Source organism: Ruditapes philippinarum, unplaced genomic scaffold (assembly GCF_026571515.1).
Source record: "Ruditapes philippinarum isolate M1 unplaced genomic scaffold, ASM2657151v2 ctg5126_1_1_1_1, whole genome shotgun sequence".
Lineage (NCBI taxonomy): Eukaryota > Metazoa > Mollusca > Bivalvia > Venerida > Veneridae > Ruditapes > Ruditapes philippinarum.
Window position 1 is genome coordinate 23,169 of NW_026853941.1, and position 8,306 is coordinate 31,474.

The following is an 8,306-nucleotide window of genomic DNA, read 5'->3' on the forward strand; positions in this document are numbered from 1 at the left end:
TGGGTGGGGTAGGGTAACATTTTTATACGTATTAAGAACATTTTGTTTAGAAACAAACATTTTGCTTGTGTAATGTGTTACCTGAATGTTGTTATTTGTTTCTTAACAATGAGCAACAGAAAAACATTTTTTATAATGATGATATTACAGATTATTTACAGTTTTCTCATTTCTGAAAATAAGCCCTTCTAATGGCAAAGTCTTAGTTCAGAAATATATCCATAACTCATAAACCACACGGTAAATTTTATTTAAATTTTGCATACAGGTGACCTTGAAGACATATAACTGTCCTATGTTGTCAATTTTACAGTTCCTTATGGTGCCCATTACCCATGGTCTACCTTAATATTGAATTACGTAAGTTATGAAGGCTAATATGGGATCATGAAATTACCCATAATGTTCTATGAAGAGATACATAAGATATAATCTATTACTCACAATAATTATACAAAGTTAAAACATTAGTACCTTTTGTAATCTATATTTGTTGAAGAAACCATTCATCAAGGGTGAAAGGGATATTTCATTCAGGAAATACAGTGTGTAATTTTTCCTGATACCAATATCCCCAACAGATTTACATGCAACTGAGTGCTGGTATGCATGTAATGTTACGAATTAATGTAATAAATTTATTCAATTTGGTAATATACTGCTTAATATACTCTTAAAACTATTCAATGCAAACACAAACCATTTTTATACAAAGTTCAAGGCACTGAAACTATTCAGTGTTAACCGTTTGTTAATTGCATGTTGCATATTTGTAGCCAAAATAATGACTACATAAATTTCCACTAAAGTATGAGCGTTGAAACTGAAAATTCAAAATTGTCCAACATTCAAGAGAGATAACTTTGTCTATGTGATAGCTTGGATGAGTTCGAACATGGGTCATTCTGAATGAAAAACTAGGTCACAAGAGCTAATATACAAAAAAACCTTATTAACACTCTAGCGGTCACATTTTTGCCTCAATCATCATCAAACTTGGTAAGGATGCTTGTCAAGGTGATAGCTCGAATGAGTTCGAACATGGGTAATCTCGGATGAAAAACTAGGTCACCGGAGCTGAAAATAGAAAAACCTTGTTAACACTCTTGCGGTCACATTTTTGCCTTAATCATCATCAAACTTGGTCAGGAATCTTGTCTAGATGATAGCTTGGATGAGTTCGAACACGGGTCATCTCGGATGAAAAACTAAGTCACAGGAGCTAAAAATAGAAAATTCTTGTTAACACTCTAGCGGTCACATTTTTGACACAATTGTTATCAAAATTGGTCAGGAAACTTGTCTAGGTCATTGCTCGGATTAGTTCGAACATGGGTCATCTCGGATGAAAAACTAGGTCACAGGAGCTTAAAAAATCTTGTTAATACTCTAGTGGCTACTGTTTTGATCCATATATCCTGTAAATTGGTCTGAAAGTTTGTTTTGATGATTTCTAAGTCACGTTTGAACATGGGTCATCTCAGATGAAAAACTAGGTCACACCGCCCAAATATGGAAAAACCTTGTTAACACTCTAGTGGTCACATTTTTGACTCAATTATCATCAAACTTGGTCAGGATGCTTGTCTGGGCAATTGCTTGGATGAGTTCGAAATCACATGTGAAACTAGGTCATCGGAGCTAAAAGTAGAAAAATCTTGTTAACACTCTAGTTGCTACTGTTTTGGTCCAAGTATCATGGAAATTGGTCTGAAAGTTTTTCTTGATGATTTCTAGGTCAAGTTTGAATATGGGTCACCTGGGTAAAAAACTAGGTCACACTGCTCAAATATGGATAATCCTTGTTAACACTGTAGTGGTCACATTTTTGACTCACCTGTCATGAAACTTGGTCAGAATGCTTGTCTAGGTAATTGTTCGGATGAGATTGATGGGTCAGGTGAGCGATCTAGGGCCATTATGGCCCTCTTGTTTAGGAATGTTATGGATGCTGGACAGCCTGCTATGTTTCTTTATAAACCAGTTTCATCAATGGCAAAGAATGACATTTTTAACACTGTAATGTCATTGTGTTCTTAATATGCCACATATACCTTGTCTGCCATCAACAAGTCATTTTCTATTTCATCATTGTTTTTATGCGATAAATCATTTTCTGCAGTGAATTCTGCCAATACTTGCTCAAAAATAATGAAATTCTTTGTTTGTTGCTCATTCTCTAATTGCAATTGCAGTGTTTTCGATGAGTTGGCTCTGCCTCTTTTTATCCCCCGCCGAAAAGGCGGCGGGGGATATAGAAATAGTCTCCTTCCGTCCTTCCGTCCGACATTTTTGTCCGGAGCATATCTCTAAAAGTATTTGAGTTATCAACTTGAAACTTCATAGGTGGATAGACCTCATTGAGGAGGAGTACAGTGCTTAAGAATGATAACTCTACCCTGCATAATTTTTGAGTTATTGCCCTTTGTTATTTTTCAAAATTGATTTTTGTCCAGAGCATAACTCCAAAAGCCTATGAGATATCAACATGAAACTTCATAGGTGCATAGATCTCACTCAGGAGGTGTGCAGTGCACAAGAATCATAACTCTACCTTTCATAATTTTTTAGTTATTGCCCTTTGTTATTTTTCTTACTTAATTTTTCACCTGAGTGGAGCATAACTCAAAAAGTGTTTGAGATATCAACATGAAATGTCATAGGTGGATAGATCTTATTGAGGAGGAATGTTGTGCGCAAGAATGATAACTCTTCCCTATACAATTTTTGAGTTATTGCCCTTTGTTCTTTTTCATGCTATTTTGTCCAGAGCTTATCTCAAAAAGTATTTGAGGTATCAACTTGAAACTTCATAGGTGGATGGATCTCATTGAGGAGGTGTGCAGCACACAAGAATGATAACTCTACCCTGCATAATTTTTGAGTTATTGCCCTTTGTTATTTTTCAAAATTAATTTTTGTCCAGAGCATAACTCTAAAAGCCTTTGAGATATCAAAATGAATCTACATAGGTACATAGATCTCACTCAGGAGGTGTGCAGTGCACAAGAATGATAACTCTACCTTTCATAATTTTTGAGTTATTGCCCTTTGTTATTTTTCATACTTAATTTTTCACTCGAGTGGAGCATAACTCAAAAGTGTTTGAGATATCAACATGAAATGTCACAGGTGGATAGATTTTATTGAGGAGGAATGCTGTGCACTAGAATGATAACTCTTCCCATGTACAATTTTTGAGTTATTGCCCTTTGTTCTTTTTCATACTATTTTGTCCAGAGTTTATCTCAAAAAGTATTTGAGGTATCAACTTGAAACTTCTTAGGTGGATGGATCTCATTAAGGAGGAGTGCAGTGCACAAGAACGATAACTCTATCCTGCATAATTGTTTAGTTATTGCCCTTTTTTTATTTTTCAAAATTAATTTTTGTCCAGAGCATAACTAAAAAGGCCTTTGAGATATCATTATGAAACTTCATAGGTGCATAGATCTAATTCAGGAGGTGTGCAGTGCACAAGAATGATAACTCTACCTTTTATAATTTTTGAGTTATTGCCCTTTGTTATTGAATGAGCAAACACATTGGGCTGGGGATGGCCGTGTTGACATGGCTCATGTCTGTTTAGCACTGCAATGTTCACACTAGACAAAAACCTTCTTATACCAGTTGTGTTCAACTGCATTTCACCCTGAAACAATGTCAAGTTCAAATTAGCTCTGTAATTAACTTCATGTTGACGCAAAATTATGCAGCTAAACAAATGACAAATTTACAATACTTTATTTATACGGAAAAGTCCTTAATTTTAAAGTTATGACATATTGGGATGAAAAAGTAACACTTTAAATAAAACCGAGTGTCCATGTGATCTGAGGCGCAAAATAAAATAAAAAGTAACACTAAAAATAAACATGAGTGTCCATGTGATTGGAGGCATAAAATAAAATAAAAAGTAACACTAAAAATAAACCTGAGTGCCATGTGATCAGATGCACAGAAACACACTAAAAAATTATTCTGAGACATATACTGAAATATTTTAAGACCTTAAAATAGTCACCCAAATCTCCAGTCTGAAACTGATTGTCATGTCAGAATCGATAGATACTGTTGAAAATATAAACTGATTAAACATTTCACTATGTGCTTCTAACACAGCATGGTTCCTTAAAGATTTCCTTTCATAGTTGATTCTATTTTAAAGGTGTCTATCGAAGGATTCTGAATCACTTGAATGAAATTGACTGTCCCATATCCTATGTTCTCCTCTGGGTCATTTTCTGGCAGTTCACAAGATATTGTACCGTCAATATATTGTTTTGACATCAGATTCTATGCTTGTTCCAATAATGGGGAGCATCTTTTATCCAAACTAACTAAGTAGGTGTGGAGAACCACACTGTAGAAATTCTATTCGATAATTATAGTCAGTGACTTCTCCAAGAGAATTGATTTTTTTGTCAAGTTGGATGTGTTTGAAGAATATGCTGACAGGGTAGTTAAAATGTCTTGCAGCAGTTACTGGGTCAGAATGAAGGTATTGGCATTTCTTTCCCATGACAAATTTTGAATGTCTTCATTTCTCAGGTGTTTTCCCTGGCGTTTTGCAATAACTGAAATTGTATCAATCCTTTTCAGATCAGCTGCAGAAAGTGTCAAAAATAACATACAAAGTCCTAACTATCTTATCATACCAAGCGGGTCATAAAACATTCTGTTTAAGAATGCTGGGAAACCACGAATTTTCTGCATGAAGTGTTTTCCAAAGTTTGTTAGGACCAAATCTCCAACTCTATTACTCAGTTCACCAGCAGTAATGTGTTACTGTTTCCCTTTTCGGAGACTGAGACTTCCCCCTATACTGTGCATAAAATATGTAATCAATGTTTTTAGAAAAGCGAAAGTCCAGCTTGAAAGTACTTCTCCATAGCCAGATTGGTGGGACGTTCATGGGAGAAACCAAATCTGCCAATAGGAAATATTTGTGGGACAGACAATTCTTCTGCATATTTATCCTGTGCAAAACTGACTGGTCTTTTTCCCTCCCCAGGTGTAATGCTTGGTCTTTTTCCATTCCCTAGGTCACTTTAATTCACAATATATTTGGGTTGTATGCATGTGTCAAAGGGGATGATGCTAAGTTTCAATCTATTATCTTCATGTTCATCCTCTATGTCTGACTCTCTGATTCTGTTTACTGTTCTTTATTGTCATAACTATTTACTGATTGATTAGCTGGTGCCAGAGAGTCCCATGAATCAGAATCAACATTTAAACTATCTTCAATCCAGTTTTCATTTAAAAGAACATCTTTATAAAGTGGATTTTGAAACTGATTTTTTAACCTTTTCCCTGATACAGCCCCCTTAATTTACTACTTTACACCCCATAATACAGTAGCCAGATAGATAATCAATAATAAATATCCTGCTGATAAGGAGTCACACACTATCGCCATATAGGGTATGATAAAATATAGGTAAAATTGGTCAAATTAAATACCTATATACTTTAACTGGAAAATAAAGTATTAAGTTGTCATTTCTGTAATACATGTATATAACTGTTGAATGAAATATTTCAGAATTTCTGCTGTCAATTGGTCATATATTTTCTTCATGTATCTATGGTACGTATTAATTCCCTGAAAATAACTTGAACAATATTGTAAAGAACTTTTTTTCACATTTCTTTATCTATTTTTCATTTTCAAACCACTTGCCCCTTACCGATGTGGGTTCGAATCCCGACAGGGACTTTGGATTCTTTCATGTGAGGAAGCTATCCAGTTAGCTTACGGAACGTCGGTGGTTCTACTCAGGTGCCCGTTCTTGCCTGAAATAATGCACGGAAGGGGACCTGAGGTCTTCCTCCACCAGTAAAGCTGGAACGTCGACAAATGACCTATACTGTGTCGGTGTGACGTAAAACCCAAACAAACAAAAAACAAAACAAAAGTAAGAGCGTTCAGCTATGGCGGGATCATTTGTAATGTTTATTTATCAATTACATTTTATTACTCCAAGCGGCGCCTCGCTCTTATCGTGGCCTGCCCCACCCCCAAATTTATCCGTAATCATTACATTATCAATGTACATAAAACAGTTCAAGTAGTTATCACTGATCAAAATCCTGAAATTCATCCGTAATCATTATCATAGTCCATAAAACAGTTCCAGTCGATATATCACTATAAAAACCATCTCACTGATCTTGGCTAAGTTTGTGGTACCTCGCATGGCAGCCATCTTTGTAAAAGTGGACATTACAAATGCGACATCCATACACAGTCTCTTTCCTCTTGTTGAGATACGCCCTGTGGTATCGTAATCTGGCACCCTTCTGACCTGGCATCCGCTCGTTTCTATGTAGGTGCTGGTTTTTCAAAGCTGCCCGATCCCCAGGTCCTTGCCTTCGCTTGACAAATCCGGCGATAAGCTCCGCAATCAATTCGATTCTGAAGTCCAGGTGCTCGAACCTCTTCCTGGAGTGCAATCTGGTGGACGCTTTCTTGTAGATAATGTATGTGTTGACGATGGCACTGTTCAGAAGGAACCAGAACAAGTAGCACCAGGCTTTCTTCCCAGGTCGACCTACACCCTACTTGGCTCGTCGAGCATCATGGCGATCAACTCCTCCCATAAACTTGTTGTAGAGGGAAGTCGGCTCTGGCTGTGGGTACTGCTCTGCACGAGGTCCAGGATATCTTGTGGCCATAACCTCTGTGTTTGGATCCTCAACAGTTGAAAGATGGTGGACCAGTCGCTTGTCCTTCCAAACAGTTGCTGTCAAGCCCTGGCACTGAAGCGACTTGTAGGCACCCCTGTCACGCATGTCTCTAGGTTTCTTCAGTTCAGACGGAAAACCTTTCCTGTTCACTCTCACAGTCCCACAGGCGTAGAGGCCATTTTCAAGGAGACGCTTCATCAACTCAATAGACGTAAAAAAGTTGTCAAAGAAGATCCACCTGTGGGTGTGCTGGAGATGATCTGTAAGAGTGGAGACTAAGTTGAACCCAAGTCCATGTTCTGGCCTGTTCTCCTGTCTGCCAAGGTACACCTCGAAACAATGGACATAGGCAGTTCTGGCATCACACAGCATGCAGAGCTTGATCCCCGCTTGATAGGCTTGGCTGGCATGTACTGTTTGTAGGACAACAACTGGTGAACGCGCTCATGGCCTCATCTACCATTGACAGCGTCCACATTTCTCGAAAGATTGTTGACAGGGTAGTCATGACATGCCATACCTTGTAGAGGCGGTGGTAGTCTGGATGGCCACATGGACGTTCATTGGTTCTGTCTGATGCATGGAAGTACTTAGAAAGCTTCTGGACCCGGTTGCATGTCATGATCTGCAGGACACCTACATTCCCCACCAGCATCTTCTTAGACCAGTACATCTCAAAAGTAGGTAGAATGTTGATACCCATAAGGATGTTGATGGCTAGTAATGCTAGCATCTCTGCCTCAGTTGTCTGTTCCCATCTGTCATCCAGGTCTACCCCAGGTTGGGCCAGCCTTCATTTGTCATACAGGTTGGTCATGTCCACAAGGTAGGTAATAAAGCTCACTGGAAAAACCAACTTGAAGAAGTCGATCGAAGTGGCTATCCTGACATCAAAATCATCAGGGAGGTTAGCCCAATTCTTTCATGTACTATCTAGTTGAAAAATGGTTGCCAGCGGGAATTGCCCACGTGCTCGTCTTTCATTATCTGTAAAGGAAATAACTTTTTTTGGCATTGGATAAATAAAATTAATTTTGTGCATATGTGGGTAACTAAATTTAGCGATCATTCCATGCCAAAGTTACTGTATTAATTTGAGATTGATGCCCGACTGATCGACAGGTAAAACAACAAAAGAGCAACTAAATGAGAACACATGTGCATGCTTTTCACATTTGCCTCGCTCATGTTAAGTGGTGTCTTTATTTCAATTTTTATACTCGACTGTCACATAAATAAAAGTTTAAAGAGAATATGGTGCATTATAAATCTATGTGAAAAAAATATAATTTGGAAAAAAAAATGAGTGATTTATTTGGGGAAAGGGGTTAATAAGTGTTATACAGAGGTTAGTGGACAGGTTGCAATAGCGCAGCAGTGTACAATATATATATATATATAAATGTAAACATAGACAATATCTATAACTTACACCTTATTTTTAAGTAAGAAATGTTTAGGACCCAGTCATTGAATTTAAGATTTTGAACTTACTGGCTTGAATTCCAGTTCTGAATTTTTTTTACTATATTTTTAACTAAATTTCCTTAAAATTAGCACTGGCCCGAACTAATTTTCACTGGCCATGGGCCATCGGGCTAGTGCTAAGTTCG